This window comes from Lontra canadensis, unplaced genomic scaffold, assembly GCF_010015895.1.
Source record: "Lontra canadensis isolate GAN:19392208 unplaced genomic scaffold, GSC_riverotter_1.0 scaffold126, whole genome shotgun sequence".
In the NCBI taxonomy this organism is placed as follows: Eukaryota; Metazoa; Chordata; class Mammalia; order Carnivora; family Mustelidae; genus Lontra; species Lontra canadensis.
Genome location: NW_022631120.1, coordinates 1002818 through 1020332, shown reverse-complemented (window position 1 = coordinate 1020332; position 17515 = coordinate 1002818). Strand labels below are relative to the sequence as shown.

Here is a 17515-nt window from a genome sequence, read left to right as displayed (position 1 = left end):
AAATAAAGAAAATCTTCAAAATAAAATAAAATAATATGCAAATTGACTAAATGCTCTAATCAAAAAGAGAAAGGGTGACTGAACATGTAAAACAAGAACCAAAATTGTCACATTTGCAGATGACATGATATTATATACAAAAACCCTAAGATTCCATTACAAATCTATTAGAATAAATTCAGTAAAATTGCAGAGTACAAAATTAACATACAGAAATCTTTTGTGTTTCTGTATACTGATAACCAGCTACCAGAAAGAGAAATTGAGAAAATAATCCCATTTATAATTGCATCAAAAACAATATAATACCTAGAAATACATTTAACCAAGGGGATAAAACACCTGAGCTTTGAAAACTTTAACATGATGAAAACAATTAAAGATGACTCAAATAAATGAAATATATACCATGTTCATGAATTAAAAGAATATCCTTGAAGTATCTGTACTACCCAAAGCAATCTAAAGGGCCAATGCAATCCTTATCAAAAATATCAATAGCATTTTCCTTTTTTTTAAGATTTATTTATTTGAGAGAGGAAGAGACAGAGAGAGAAAGCATGAGTTGGTAGAGGGCTAGAGGGAGAGAGAAAGGAAGAGAGAATCTCCAGCAGATGCCCTGAGCACAGAGCCTGATGTGGGACTCAATCTCACAACGCTAAGACCATGACCTGAGCTGAAACCAAGAGTTAGACACCTAACCACCTGAGCCACCCAAGCAGCCTGGAAAAATACCAATAATATTTTTCACAGGACTAGGACAAAATAAACCTAAAATTTGTATGGAACATCAAAAAAGTCCTGAATAGCCAAAGGAATATTAAGAAAGAAAAACAAAGCTGGAGGTATCAGGCTTCCAGATTTCAAGCTATAGACACATGAAAACAGACATATAGATCATGAAATAAACGCATGCTTATATGGCAAATTAATCTATAGCAAAGGAGATAAGGATATACAATGGGTGAAAGACAATCTGGCCCACAAATGCTGTCAGGAAAATTGGACAGCTACACGCAACAGAATGAACCTGATCTTCTTTCTTACACTGTATACAAAACCTCAAAATGGATTAAAGACCTAAATTTAAGAATTGAAACCATAAACCTCCTAAACAAAAACATTGGTAGCTAATTCTTGGACATCAGTCTTTGGATGTATCTCCTCAAGCAAAGACAACAAAAGCTAAAATAAATACACCAAACTAAAAAGCTTTTGCACAATGAAGCAAACCATCAACATAATAAAAAGGAAACCTAGTGGATGGGAAAAGATATTTGCAAACAACATATCCAATAAAGGATTAATGTCCAGATTCTATAAAGAACTCCTGTAACTGAACACCAAAAAACAATCAATCTAATCAAAAAATGGGGAGAAGGCATGACTAAACATTTTTCCAAAGAAGACGTAAAGATGGCCCACATACACCTGAAAAGATGTTCACCATCCTTGATCATCGGGCAATGCAAATCAAAACCACAATGAGCTATCCACTTCACACCTGTCAGGATGGCTAAAATCAAAACCAGAAGAATCAATAAGTGTTGGTGAGGATGAGGAGAAAAAGGCATTCTCATGTACTATCGGTGGGAACGCAAACTGCTGCAGTCACTGTGGAAAACAATCTGGAGTTTCCTCAAAAAATCAAAAATATGATCCACTAATTCCTCTACTGGGTAGGGGACTAATCTGAAAACACTAATCTGAAAAGATATATGCACCGCTCTGTTTATGTAGCATTGCTTACAACAGCCAAATTTTGGAAGCAGCCCAAGGGTCCATCCATAGATGAGTTGATAAAGATATTAACACCCATACACACAATGGAATATACTCAGCCATAAAAAAGAATGAAATCTTTCCATTTGCAATGATGTGGATGGAGCTAGAGGATAGAGTGCTAAGTGAAACAAATCAGTCAGAGAAAGACGATACCATATGATTTTACTCATATCTGTAATTGAAGAACTGAAACAAATGAAGGAAATGGACTTTTAACCAGAATGTTCTCCCTAGCCAAACTATCAACTAAAGATCTGTGTCAAATAAAGGTCTTTCAGGAATGCAAATTATACACCAAACCCTCCCATAAACTCTTAAGCTCTTTCTTAGTTACTTGCTGTAAGATGTGCTGAATAAAAAATAAAGAAATTAACCAAGAAACAGGGAGACATGGTTTCTGGAGGCAATCCAGGAGGAAGATGAAGGGTTGGCAGTGTGGATTTTAAATCACCCTGAATTACCCCTAAAGAAAGATTAAACAGGATAAATTAAGCAAAACTAATGGAAAACACCTATGACAAAACTCAGTGACAGTGCATCCCCTTACATCATCAAGTATGACAGTGGGGAGAAAAAAACCACTGGAACAACAAGACTCAAATTTTATCAACAATGTGGGATGACACATTTGGAGTAGGGCAGCGGAGACAAAGGACTTCTGATGGTCTTCTGGCTATAAAACCTAAACACGTATAAATTTTCTGTTGGATTCCTGGTCTCAATTTAGTTAACAATATCCTCTCTCTGCCCCTTTCCCCTAGAGTCTAATTTCAAGGAATATCCTTTTATTCCCAGGAACACATTAAAGGCAATTATTAGGCTCACCCTACTTTTTGTAAATTCACCTAGTGTTCCCGCCCATTGCTAACAAGTTATATATCTGCCTTATTAGAGCGTATTGCCTTTATGTATGCTACTACCTCCCATAACTCAAGGGCATTTGTATAATTTACTAAGTCAGAAAAGTTTTGAGAGTTGAGGGACCAGTTAAGGGACTATTAATCAGGCCAGGGCAAGACATATAAACTGGGCTTTATTGGCAAATTAGCATATGGGATCGCCCTATTTATAGCCATTAAGTCTTGCTGCTTTAAGTGCATGTTTATTTCGTGCTTGTCCCCTGTTCCGACACTGGTATGTCTAGTCATTATCATCTTCTAAAACCTACTGTCTACTCAATTCTGCAGGAAGAGCTCATGATGGCAATATATCTGAGTCTCTGTGCATTCGTGGACATTCTATCCAGCCTTTACACTTGAGGTTCAGGTAGAATGAAGATAAAATGTGCTTTATATTTTCTTTCATTAGTAAAATTCCTATAGCAGCTTTATTGAGATAATTCACACACGGCACAATTCACCAAAGCTTATAGTTCGCTGCTTTTGAGTATATTCTCAAGGTTGTTCAACGATCACCCCAATTTTAGAACATTTTCATCACTACAACAGAAGCCTTGTCCCCAATATCCATCACTGTCCCTTTCCCCTCAGCATTTCCAGCCCTATGCAACCACTCTTTTCTGTCTCTATAAATCTACCTGTGATGGGCATGCCATAGAAATGGAATCATGTACTATACGGTCTTCGGAGGCTGGTTTCTTTTACTCAGCACACTTTTTTCAAGATTTAACAATGTTACAGCATGTATCAGCACTTCATTCCTTTCTATGGCTGAGTAATATTCCATTGTATATGTAGGATAAAATAAGCATAATTAACACCTGGTTTGAAATAAGAACTGACAAAAATTCGTAAGAAATGGTTCAAACGAAATTTTTCTCTATCAGCATCGTCCTTGTTATTGTTATCACATTATGTATAGGGCATATACTTAACATCTTATAAATATTTAACAAATGTATAACATAATATAATAAAATGCATTTACTATTTTAAGAAGAAATATCTTATCCTTTATTTAATGCAAAATCCTTGAATGCTTATTTTAATACAAATTCAACACTTAATTGCATTAAAATGTTGGGAACTTTTTGAAGCCAACCACAAAGGTAGTTAGCAATATGGTTGAGTAATAAGCCTTGTTCAAGGTCCAGGCATAGACACAAGTGATAAGGATAGAAATATGGCTCATGGAATTTTCTTCTGTCTACAGGGGAAATACTTTCAATAAAATCATGTCTTAGTATACCAATCACTGTAACACCTTAATCATTACCGTTTTTCCAGAGCAAAGGAACTTCACATTCAGTGAACAAAGCACTGAGGACCTAGGTTTCTAATTAAGAAATGGTTACAACTTTGGAGGTCAAATGCATATGTGAGAAATAGTGAACATATTAATTCTAATAACTGAGGCATAAATTATTCACTAATTCACTGGAAGAGAGGAAAAGAAGGAAACTTAAGAAAGAGAGCAAGGGTCTGGGCTGGTCTACCGCAAAGCTTGGGAAGGAAGATGACACAGATACACAGCAAGAATTGAGAACCCATGGTTCCTCACTCTCAGTGGACAATTTTACCTTAACTTCATGGAGAGAATGAAGAGCCCTAAGTGATAATTCCCTTCAATCCCACCTTTCCATCCATCCAAAAATTAAAAATAGAGCTATCTTATTGATGAGGGAGCAGAAGGCTGGCTGAGGACAAAGCAAAAGCTGGCACCTTACACCCCCTGTCCCCCCCCCACCTCGTTGACATGTGTGACATCCCTCAGGCACTCCTGGCTGCCCTAAAAGAAAAACAAATAGTTAACTTGTAGAGATCACAATCCTGCAAGACAGGAGTCTCCCTCAGTTTAAAATGTCCTAGTGATTTACAACAAAGAAGTTATCCTATCAATAGCCTAACTTCCAGAGACAAGTAAATCAGTTCCTAAAGCCCTAACATTGCCCTCCCCTCCATAAAACTGAAGGAGGCTGAGGCAGAAGGAAATGTAAATAAACATAAATTTCTTCTAAACCTAAAGCTCATTGACAAGGATGTATGATAGGAGGAACGTGACATTCCACCAGGAAACTCCCAACTGTCTTCATGTTGGTGCCTCATTAGAGGGAAAAACAGCCTTGGTTTGACAATAACCAGGCCTCCAGCATCCTGACAGTCTTCTTTACTGTGACAGCCCTTCTGAACACCCCCTTTGTCCTCACCTACCCAACTCCTGTGTATGTAATCAGCCACTCCTCAGGATATCAGGGCAGCAGCTCTTCCTGCCCATGGGTCCTGTCCCTGTGCTTTAATAAACCACCATTTTGCACCAAAGATGTCTCAAGAATTCTTTCTTGGTCATCGGCTGCAGACCTCACCCCACCGAACCTCACCTATGTTCAAGAACTTCATCATTATGACCCAGCAATTGCACTACTGGGTATTTACCCCAAAAAATACAGATGCAGTGAAAAGGAGGGCCATTTACACCCCAACGTTCAAAGCAGCAACATCCACAATTGTCAAACTGTGGAAAGAGCCAAGATGCCCTTCAACGGATGAATGGGTAAAGAATATATGGTCCATATATACAATGGAATATTATGTCTCCATCAGAAAGGACGAATACCCAACTTTTGTATCAACGTGGATGGGACTGGAGGAGATTATGCTGAGTGAAATAAGTTAAGCAGAGAGAGTCAATTATCATATGGTTTCACTTACTTGTGGAGCATAAGGAATAGCATGGAGGACATCAGGAGAAGGAAAGGAAAACTGAATTGGGGGAAATCAGAGGGGGAGTCGAACCCTGAGAGACCATGGACTCTGAGAAACAAACTGAGGCTTTTAGAGGGGAGGGGGCTGGGAGGATGGGTGAGCCTGGTCGTGGGTATTAAGGAGGGCACGTATTGCATGGAGCACTGGGTGTGGTGCATAAACAATGAATCTTAGAACACTGCATCAAAAACTAATGATGTATTTTATGGTGACTAACATAACACAATAAAAATTTAAAACACACTAAATGTCACAAAAGTATATACATCAGTATTGCTAATTTTGTGTTCTATAAAATTCACACCAATAAAAAAAAGAGAAAGTTAAAAATTAAAAAAAAAAAAGAACTGAGAACCCTGATGACAGAAGAAACTTTGAATTTATAGCAACCTGATTTGTAGCTAGGCTGGATTTTCTGTCCCAGATGGAAAGAAGAATGTACATCTTACTCTACCCAGAAAGATATGAATTATTCTCAATTTTATTTTAATCCCTGAGCCCGTGGTGTGGTGTTGGTGGTATTATCTGCACAGACTCAATAAGCAACATTTAAAGGCTTGGAATCCAGTGCCATCTCCAGCCTAATAAATCCCCATTGCAGATTCTTGTTCTGACACACAGTGCCTACACACCAGCCTCTTCTGGGCTTCACACATATATAAATCACTTGTGACTCAGATGGGGCTTTTCATTTAATGACTAAATTTGCTACCCCTTTGATTCTTTGTGAAAAGACATCCCCAGTCCTTTCTAGCAGGCAAATGGTGAGCCTGGGTAACTTTATTTTATTTTATTTTATTTTTATTATGTTATGTCAGTCACCATTCAGTATTTCATTAGTTTTTGATGTTGTGTTCCATGATTCATTGTTTGTGTGTAACATCCAGTGCTCCATGCAATCTGTGCCCTCCTTAATGCCCATCACTGGGTCAACCCATCCCCAACCCATCCTCCCACCCTCCTCCCCTCTGAAACCCTCAGTTTGTTTCCTGGAGTCCATAGTGTCTTGCAGTTTGCCTGGGTAACTTTAGAGTACTGGGTATCACTGGAGAGATGAGTACCATTTAAGAGTCTGTTTTCTTTCCTAAAACTGCCCTCCAGAGGTAAACATGAGCTGACTTAATGTTCCTGAAAGTCACTCTGAGACTGTGTGTTAGAAATGTTCCTATTTGCCTTTCTTTCAAGAACAAGATAAAGCTCCTACAAAGAATTAAGAAACAGGAAGGGAGAAGACATGAATGTCTCCAGACAAGAGGCATAAGAAAGACACTGAAGATGCTAAAAATCAAGCCACTGACATTTGCTGAGAATTTACCAGTCTTTCTGCAAAGATCAAGCAATCTAATAGGTATGGGTACGGAAAGCTAGCCAACAATGCACAGCCTTTGAAAACACATGTGCCATGACCAGAATCATGGAGTTCACCTTGGCAATGCACTATTTTCAATACCTCCTTTTACAGATGAGGGGGCCGACTCATATGAATGCTAAGACCTTGTCCAAGGCAGAATTAGCTCGTTCACTGACGAAAAATGCTTATCACTTACATCTTTTAATATACTACTGAGAGCAAAGAGAATGTGAACATTTTAAATTAGGTGTAAAATACTGAAAAGGAAGTATTGTTTGTAAAATAGAAGCTATCCTTAAGTGAGTTACATTTAAGTCTCCATTTCATTGGGATTTAAGTAAGTCCCCATTGGTCCATTTTGGGTTTTTGTTTTTTTCCAAAACGAGAAATCTTCTGAAAGGTCTTGATTCTGGTGGTACGTTCTGTTTAATATTCCATTTATATTTGTGACGATTCTATTGCGTTGTTCTCCCATACCACCCACAGTGACCACGTCTCATTCTGTTTAACTCACACTTCTGTTCATTTTTTTATAGGTTATTTAATAGTGCATAATAAGGCAATTAGGCCACAACCCATTGCATACTTAGCAGTGCGGGAATGATCCAAAGAACACAAAATGAAGTTAATATAACATAAAAATGGCTGTGCAACATATAAAGAAATCATATTACTGGTAAATACTTTAGTGTCATTAGAATCCACTGTAAAGCCTCTCAGCAAACTTAATATCTTTAGTGTCTTCCACATGAGGTGATTTAAACCAGACTATTTTCAAATGGGTTTTAAAACATTTTTTTTTAAAAGAACCTCAGGTTTAAGTGTGCTTCCTATTAGCTGTCTGTGCTGCTCAACAACCAAAAGTGAGCCCATTTTATCTCTACACAAGGACGGGCAGTGTTTTACCAAAAACACAGAAGTAGTCTATTGAACTAGAAGAAAAAACACGAAAAATTCCCTCAGGCCTTGGGCTCTGTTTAAGTTTGCTCCTTCCTGCTATTCTTCAGCAGGCTGAGTAGACATGGTGTCCTCCTCAGTTGGCATCATCAGAGAATTCCGCAAACTAAGAGAATCTTCTATGCAACATTGGCTTCTAGTGATCTCTTCTCCTGAGCTTTGGAAATTATGTTAAGGACAAAACTGGCTCTGCCAAGGTAACAAATCGACCCACAATATCAGTGGATTAAAACCAGTTTTCTGACTTTCTCACTCTATGCATCTAAAACAGGCAAGCCCAGAGCCCTGCTCCAAAAAGTCACCCAGGTTTCTGTGGGCTCCACTGTAACATGACCCTGCCATTTCAGAAAATGGCTGAAGGGTTTGCTGTGGCAAGGAAGGCGAGCCATGAACTCTGACACCAACTTTTACTCCTACTTGTTTGGCAGGTCAGTCTAAGAAACCAGGAAGGGGATAGAAGTGTTGAACACTATGAACTGTCTTTATATCCTGGGAGATTAACTCTCTTAAAAGGCAGCTCCATGAGCTCAAAGGACTATGAGACTTGGACAAGAGACCTGTCTGATTTTGGACAAGTCACTTGGTTTTCTAAGTCTAACCCTACAAACTGAGGAACTTAGATGAGATTGTGGGAGGAAGAACATTAAGATGTTAGAACTTTGTCCTGTCACACAATGCATAAATTATGGCTTTAGACACTGTGTTTCAGTACACTTTAAGACTCAACTTATAATAATCATAATAGGTGTGATGCTAAAGCAAAATTAGATGTTAAATCCAAAGGAGCCAAAAAACTAGAAACTTTCTTCTCTTCCTCCCTCATCCACTGCTTGGAAATATCTTGCAATAGCCTCGAATAGCAGGGCAAATATATAGTGGCTTTCCCTTCTGTTAAGATGAAATTACTTTGTTAAACCTTGGTTAAGTAATGATGCTTCCAGAGTTTGGACCCAATTAGGGTCCTCAGAAAATACAATAGAAGAGATGAATGTCTCCTTCTTATTTGAGGCACAATATTTGATACTTATTATTTTTTAATGTACAAGAAATACTATGATGGCTAATTAAACCAGGATTCTTCAGTGTTTTTTGGTAGAAACTACATATCATAAAATACTGGAGGGGAGGGGAGGTGCCTGGATGGCTCAGTGGGTTAAAGCCTCTGCCTTCGGCTCAGGTCATGATCCTGGGGTCCTGGGATCGAGCCCCATATCGGGCTCTCTGCTCAGCAGGGAGCCTGCTTCCCCCCGCCCTCTGCCTGCCTCTCTGCCTGCTTGTGATCTCTGTCTGTCAAATAAATAAATAAAATCTTTAAAAAAAATAAAATAAAATAAAATACTGGGAATTCACAATGACAAGATGATTTTCAGAACTTTCAGAATAAAAAAGAGAGGGGTGTTCCAGGATGGTATCTCTCTTGGTAGGTTCTCCACTTCCCACCACCATTCCTGTTGCCATTATGTGAATATGGATAAAGTGCTGTACTAGGAAATGATCAGACCTAACAGATCTAGAAAGTTGGTTTAATTGGGGGCTTTATACAGTATTTGAGAATACCTCTTTCTCTGAGCCTTGATTATCCTGATCTTTGCTTGACTCTCACAACATGGGGAAAGCCCTGTGTCCAGTGAAATTAATTCTGTCATGCAAATTATTTCTGTCTTATTTTTGACTACAGGGGCCATGGCTACTAGACAGAAATATAACTAGTACACTATTGCAATTATAAAGCGGTACATTTTGTGCGGATTAGGAGTGATACCAGTATTAAATCCAGGTAAGAATCAGAGGCTGTTAACATGGTTGGCCTGAAATTTAATGCCATGTAACAAGACATTGCACAAGGAAACTAAAGGATGTGATGGTTTGCCTGAATAAGGTTCCAAGATACTGTCCCCAAATTACTGTCTGCAGAAGCTCACAGACAGTAGTACATCACTGTTATATAGGAATGAGAGCAGAGTCAGTGCAATATGATCTACAGTTTTTTATCAGATTCAGTCTCCACATAAATTTCAATGAAGCCATCTGTGTTCATAGAATAGCTAAGAAATGGCAGACAGTGATCCCATAGAGAAGAAACTATTTATTGAATATAGCTTTACAATTCCATTTCATATTATTAACATTGAAATGATCTTCTTATAAAAATAAATCATTAAACCAAAAGTGAGAAAGGAAATAGAAGGAAGCAAAAAAAACATCATGGTATTTCAGAATCTTAAAAAAAGGAAGGAACAGTTTTGCAAACGAAGGAGTAAGGAGCTCAGCAGACTTTCTCCCGAGAAAAACAACAATTTAACTGGTGCAAATTATAAAAAACAACCATCAATCATTCATATTCTCTGGAAATTGTCCTAAATGCATATACAGCCAATGGAGAGCCGTTCACTCAAAATAATCAACTACATCTCAGTAGAAAGAGAATCTGTGGCATTTGAGCCATGACTCAGTCCCTTATAGCAGGAAGCTCAACCCCAGGAGTATGCAGTCAAGAAGACAGGCGCTCCCTTCTCCCTACTCTCCCAGTTTGAAGCCATGGATTCACCATCCGGAGGCCTAGGCTTCTGGCACTTCTCACCTCCCACCCCCCGCCACAAGCTTCATGTTGCAGAAGCTCTGTTCCAGGCAGATGAGGACAACAGGGCTGGGACTGTATTCCCCCACCCAGCTGCCACTTGGAGGGTAGAAGCTCTACCCCAGGCACTGCAGGCAGAAAGTACTGGGGCTCTGATCCCCTTTTCCCACTCACTCATAGGCTGGAAGTCCCACACTGAGAAGGGCAAGATGAAAAGAAGCAAAAGGGAAAAATAGGCAATTCAGCAATGATAGTTGGAAACTTTATTACCCCACTTCCAACAATGTGTAGAACAACCTGGCAGATGATCAACAAGGGAAAATAAGACTTGATGAATTCTATACACCAACTAGAACTAACAACTCCCTACCACACTCCACTGGACAATAAAATACATGTTCTTCTCATGCATACACAGAACATTCTCCAGAGCAGATAATACACTGAGCTATAAAACAAATCTCAATACATTAATAATAACTGAAATAATGGAATGTATGTTTTTTGATCACACAGAAATGAAATCAGAAACCAATAACTGAGGGATGCCTGGGTGGCTCAGCCAGTTAAACATCTGCCTTCAGCTCAGGCCATGATCCCTGAGTCCTGCATCAGGCTCCTTGCTCAGCAGGGAGTCTGCTTCTCCCTCTTCCTTCTGCTCCCCCTGCTGTGAACTCACACTCTCTCTGTCTCTCTCCTGTTCTCTGAGAGAAAGAGAGAAAGAAAGAAAAGAAAAAAGGGAGAGAGAGTGGGAGGAAGGAACGAAGGAAGCCAAGAACTGAAGGAAATTCCTGGAACTTAAATATGCTAATAACAAATTGGCCAAAGAAGAAATCACAAAGGATATTAGAAAATATTTTGAGATGAATGAAAATGAAAAAAAAAATAGCAAAACTTACAGGCTACAACCAAATCAGGGTTCAGGGTGAAACTTATAATGGTAAATGTCTACGTTAACAAAGAAGAAGGATTTCAATGAGTAACATCACCTTCCATCTTAAGAAACTACAAAAATAAGAGCAAACCAAAAGCAAAAGAATGAAATTGGGCTTGTTCCTCACATCATACACAAAATTTAACTAAAAAATGATCACAGAGCTAAAATTGTAAGACTCTTAGAAGAAAACAAGGAGTCATCTTGGGCTAGGGTACTGGTTTCTTAGATGTGTCACCAAATACCCAAGTGACAAAAGGAAAAAAATAGGTAAATTAGACCATATGAAAATTGAAAACTTTCACACTGCACATTATGAAATGAAATAAAATTATAACCCATCAAAAAAGAGAAAACATTTGTACAGAGTATCTCTGATGAAGAATTTGCATTCAGAGTATATAAAGAATAATTACAGCTCAATAATAAAAAAGACAGCCCAATTTAAAAATGGGCAAAGGATCTGAACAGACATTTCTCCAAACAACTAATAAACACATGAAAATATGTTCAACATCATTTACTCTTGTAAATCAAAATTACAATGAGGTATTACTCCACTTCACAATGGTGGCTATAATAAAAAAGAAGAGACCACATTAAGGGTTTGGGAAAAGTAGAGAAACTGAAATCCTCATATGCTGGTAGAAATGTAAAAATGATGTAGTTATATTGGTGAACAGCTTAGCAGTTCCTCAAAAGGTTAAACACAGAGATAGCATAAGACACAGCTATTCTACTCCAAGGAATCAGCCCAAGGGAAAGGAAAACCTATGTTCACACAAAAACTTGTATATGAAAATTCATAGCAGTATCATTCATACAAACCAAAAAGTAACTGACAAATGAATGGATACATAAAATAGGCTATATTCATACAATGGAATATATTCAGACATAAAAGGAATGAAGTAGTGATATATGCTACAACATATATAAAGCCTGAAAATATACTAAGTGAAAGAAGTCAGTTACAAAAGACCATGTATTGTATGATTCCATTTTTATGAACTCTCCAGAAGAGACAAATCTAGAGACCAAAACAAATTTAGTGGTTGCCTAGAGCAGAGGGAGTTGGAGAAGGGGAAGGATGGGAAATAACTACTAATGGATATGGGTTTCCTTTAGGGAGGAAGAAAATATTCTTAAATTATATTATGAAGATGAAGGCGCAACCATAAGAACCTTCTAAAAAAACGCTAACTTTTAAGTGGGTAAGTTATACAGCTTCTATATTATATCTCAATAAAGTTTCTTAAATTTTGAAGAAAGAAAAGTGTAGAATACTTCTTTTTCAGTATAGTCAACACACAATTTTACATTATTTCAGGTGTACCACATAGTGATTCAACAAATCTCTATGTTACACTCTGTTCGCCAAAAGCGTAGCTGCCATGTGTCACCATAAAATGCTATGACAATACCACTGACTGTATTATCTATGTTGTACCTTCAATTCTCATGACTTATTCATTCCATAACTGGAAGCCTGTATCTCCCACTCCCCTTTACACATTTTGTCGGGACAAAGAAGATGTCATAGACATATACAATGGAATATTACTCGACTGTAAAAAGGATAAGGTCTTGCCATTTGTGACAACATGGATGGACCTAGAGGGTATTATCCTAAGTGGAATAGTGAGACAGAGAAAGACCAACACCATAAGATTTCACTTATATGTGGAATCTTAAAAGCAAACAAAAAGCAGAATCAAGCCTATAAATACAGAAAGCATGGTACATATTTTTATTTGCTAAATGTGTGTCTTCCTTTGCATTTATGTTTGCTAACTATGGCAACTCTAATACAGTGGACAAAGCTAGTTAATGAAATATCCAGACAATCAGTTGGCATTTGTAAAGGCTGGGAAGTGAGGGGAAAATATACAGACACCAAAATAAATAAATTCAGAAGGAAAAGTTGGCACTGTCCATTAAAGCAATGTCATAAAAGTACACGTCTTTGTTAAACATACTTCTGTATGCTGTAACATGATTTGTTTGGCTGGTAAACTCTCCAGGAGCTTTGCTAATAAGGTGGAAATGTACTGGTCAGGCTGCCCTAAGGACTCAGGTCATTGTAAATCAATAGCCTACATTCTGGCTTGCGTACATTAGCCTTGGTGAGCTTGGTTCAATGTGACTCCATCCCTTAGAGGCAGACACTCTCACCACATTACAAAACCAATCTGGTTAGTGTTTCAGTTAGTTTTTCATAGTCTGAAACACTCGAGGCCATCTTCTAGCCTATGGTGAAAGGCCCAGGGAAAGCCTTTGGTGTCCGGTCCATCAGCCAGCCAATGCCTCAGGGCTCACTGCCTACCTCCTTCAAACAAAAATGCACAGAGTTCCTAAGCTAAAAGACATTCCCCCAAATTATTTTAGAGGCTTAAGATTCCTACTTATTGTAGGCAAACACTCCAAGCCATAAATAAAGTATGGGGATGCTTTGGATGGAAAAGCAAATGTCTCAAATAACAGATCGCCTCTGACAAGAAAGTAAAGGATCTCAAAAAGTCATTTCTAAACTCTTCTAGCTCTTGATTTCCACCCAACTTCCAAAGACTTACAGAAGCTTTATGCCTTGTATGCTCTGAAAAATACAGTTGAAATTTACAAGTAACTCAATTCATGTAATACTATCAACAACTAGCACTGAGTATTTGTAGAGTGGCAGATAATCTGCTCAGCTCCCTACATCTCTACCTTGACCTGTTCTTACTGAAAGAATCAAGGACAATCCCCATGGGTATGTTTGAGGCACTTCAGCCCCAGTGTGTAATATCCATAAAGACTGTGTTGCTAGTTTCATGATTTCATCCTAAATCAGTCTAGTCACCTACTTTGAGTCAGTAACCTTGGGTTCCATAAGTATAGAAGGGGCTACAAAGAGTAATATCTCACTCCCTCTCTTAAACTATCATCCTTCTTTCATCAGTATTTAATCAAAATCACTACATGCATACAAAAGAACTATAAACACCCCAGTCTGTCTCTGTGGTACAATTATTTTTCTCTTATTTTGTTTCAATTCTTATTTAATATTTCATAATTATACATGAGTAAAGTTGGTTCTATTTTTAAAAATCTACATACTCATCACCCAGAATTAATAAATGTTAACATTTGACATTTACTCATTGAAAAAAATACACTAAAGCTCTAGAAGCTCATGACATATTGTTTTAAGTTTTCTTATATGTCTACATTTTTAAAATTCATGTGTTAATTCACAGTGTACAAAATAGTTTTTTGTGTTTCTAAAAGTAGACAGACAATATTATACCCTACATATGTTCTGCAACTTACTCTTTGTCACTCAAAATTTGGGGGAACTATATCTACACTGAGTCATATAGATTAAGCTTCTTAATCTTAAAAACTTCAATTATCTGAATATGCCTTACTTATTTATCTATTCATCGATTTCATTCTTTAGAGTATAGCTGTATTGCCTTCAATCTTGAGTGGTTACAACAGAGCAGGCACAAAGAAACACAAGATCCTCTGTAACGTATCTTTGTAGAAGCAAGATGGCTAGGTCATCAGGTATGAACGTCTTCAGTTTGTTTTGTGAGGACTAACTCAGTTAATATACTCAAGTGATTAGCAGTACATGGCAGGCAACAAGCTCCTCTGAGGTATAGTGACTAGAGATGTTTTACACTTTGATGTAACTATCAATCTTGGTGGGATTTTTCATACCTTGTCTTAGAGAATTCCTTCCCCACTACAATGTCATAAAGATATTCTTCTACGTTTTTTGGTTCAAATTTTGAACTTCTGCTTTTCACTTTGAGATTTGGAATTCATCTGCAATTTATTCTGTGTGCTGTGAGCTAAAATACTAAAATAGCAACTTATTAAAGATGAGCAATCATCACAATACTGTCTTCTCCCCAACTGATGGGCAATGGTGTCTTCATCATATTCCAAGATTCCATGTATGTGTGGCTACGTCCTGGCATTCTATACCATTGAGTTAAATATTCAGGTTGTTAACCTCAGTGAACCTTCGTTTCATTTATAAAATGGAGATAAAAATCATACCTATTTCATAGGTGACTATGAAAACTAAGGAAATTAACATATGCAGAGTGCTTAGAATAGTGCCTCATATATTGTGAGTAAAATATATGAGTTAGCTATTGTGACCATTAATTTTAAGTGTCAGTTTGACTGGACCATGGGGTGCCCAGATAATTGGTCAAATGTTATGCTGGATGAGTCTGTAAGGGTGTTGTTGGCCAAGATGAACATCTGAATCTATAGATTGCATAAAGAAGATGCCCTTCCTCTTGTGCATGTCCTTGACCTAATCATCAGAAGACCTGAATAGAACAAAAAGGCAAGAAGGAACTGCCCAACTGTTGAGCTGGGACACTAATTTTCTACACTCAGGCTGGAATTCATACCATCTGCTCTCCAAATTCTTAGGCATTTGGATGCAGAATGGAACTACACCATTGACTCTCCCGGGTCTCCAGCTTGCTGACTGCAGATCTTGGCACTTCTCAGCCTCTACTGTTATGTGAACTAATTCATTATAATCAATCTCAATCAATCGACCCTCCCCCCACTAGTTCCATTTCTCTGGAGAACCTTGAGTTTATATTCCTTCCTAATTTTTTATATTGCAAGTTTTCTTTCTTCCAAGTTTTTCTTCACTTCCTATGAACCTCATTCTTTCCTATGACTTTTGGTATCAGCCTTTTCCAATTCCTCAAAAAGGCCCTAAGGATTTCAATCAGAAACTCACTCAGATACAGATTCAAGAGAACTGAGAGTTCACAAAACTGAGTCTGACCTCCGGACTAGCTTCTATCTCCACCTTTCTTTGAGTCTTCTTTAATTTTTCCAATTAAGTATTCCACTTTTCCACATGATGAACTGAATATAGGTTTCTAAAAGATATATTCCCAGTTACCAGTCACCATCACAGATAAAATTTTATTTTCCAAATTCATTTTTAATTTGTTACTATGTAGGATTCTGTCAAGTCTTATGTATGGATCTTGCATTCAACAAGCTTGCTGAATTTTTCATTACTGTTAATAATTTATTTGAGTGGGCCTCCGCATGTTATGTGTACATGCAGTTTAGACTGCAGTATATGCCTGAACCATCTCTTTTTTTCCCTATCCTTATACATTTTTAGTATTCTTATCTTTTTTCATCAAGACTTCCAATAAAACTGTAATACTGGCCCATTGTCAATATCCTAGCCTTCTGAGATACACACACACAAAAATGCATATAATATAAAGTTAAGGTTTGCCTTCACTGCCCTTAGAAAAATGCTCTAAGAAATAAGTCTGCAACCATCAAGTTAACTGCTCCGATCTGAAAGGATCAAGAGGGCAAAGTGGTTATAGAGTGGACTGCATCCCTATGTTAGGCCCCAACATCACAGGGAGACTAAAGCCCTATCACCCTAGGTCTTTATATTTCAAATGGTATGAATGCCAGACCTTGAACACATACATCTCTGCATCTTAAAAGCCAGAAACTTCAACCATTTCTCCCGCCCCTGGAAAGATATATTTGCACTTCAAAGGTCAGACTGAGAATCGGAGATCCTTTCTAAATTACTCTCAAATGGGTAAAAATATATTTCCTTCCTTGTCTAAGGGGAGGAGGGTAGCTATCTCTCTCCTGTATATAGAGGGAATAAACCCATTGTTCTCCATTCTTCAGCTATGGAGTGTCAAGTCTCCTTGTGTAAGAGGTCTTCTGTGTGGCTTTACTCTGTGACCCCTAGGGGTGGAAGGGGAAGCAGAGGTGATGGGCTTATTATTTACTATAAGGTAATGGATAATAAATCTGTCTATCATCCAGAATACCTCATAGGCCATTCAGGATACACTTAATAAACCTGGGTATTAAAAATTTACAAAGTTAATAGATTTTTCTAATGTTAAGTCACTTCTTCCTTCCTGAGACAAACCTTATTTGATAATAATATATATTTAATTTTAAACATTTTTTAAAAATTTATTTAAGTAATCTCTACACCCAGTGTGGGGCTCAAACTCACAACCCTGAAGTCAAGAGTTATATGCTCTTCCAACTGAGTCATCCAGGTGCCTCAATTACAAACATTTTCAGTTTGGATGAAGCAACATTTTATTGAGACCTTCTGCATCAGTGTTCCTGTGGAGACCGTCTTGTGATTTTATGTCCTTATTTTATCAAGTTTGGTATTAGGGTTATAGTGGCTTTATAAATGGTTGGGTGGGTTCAGC

At 37.7% G+C, this 17515-nt stretch overlaps 1 protein-coding gene across 2 annotated transcripts in view; it reads right to left on the bottom strand.

Moving 5' to 3' along the window:
• Positions 1-17515, bottom strand: part of KCNN2 (potassium calcium-activated channel subfamily N member 2) — a 399816-nt gene that overhangs the window by 294326 nt on the left and 87975 nt on the right. The gene's annotated exons all lie outside the window — the stretch shown is intronic.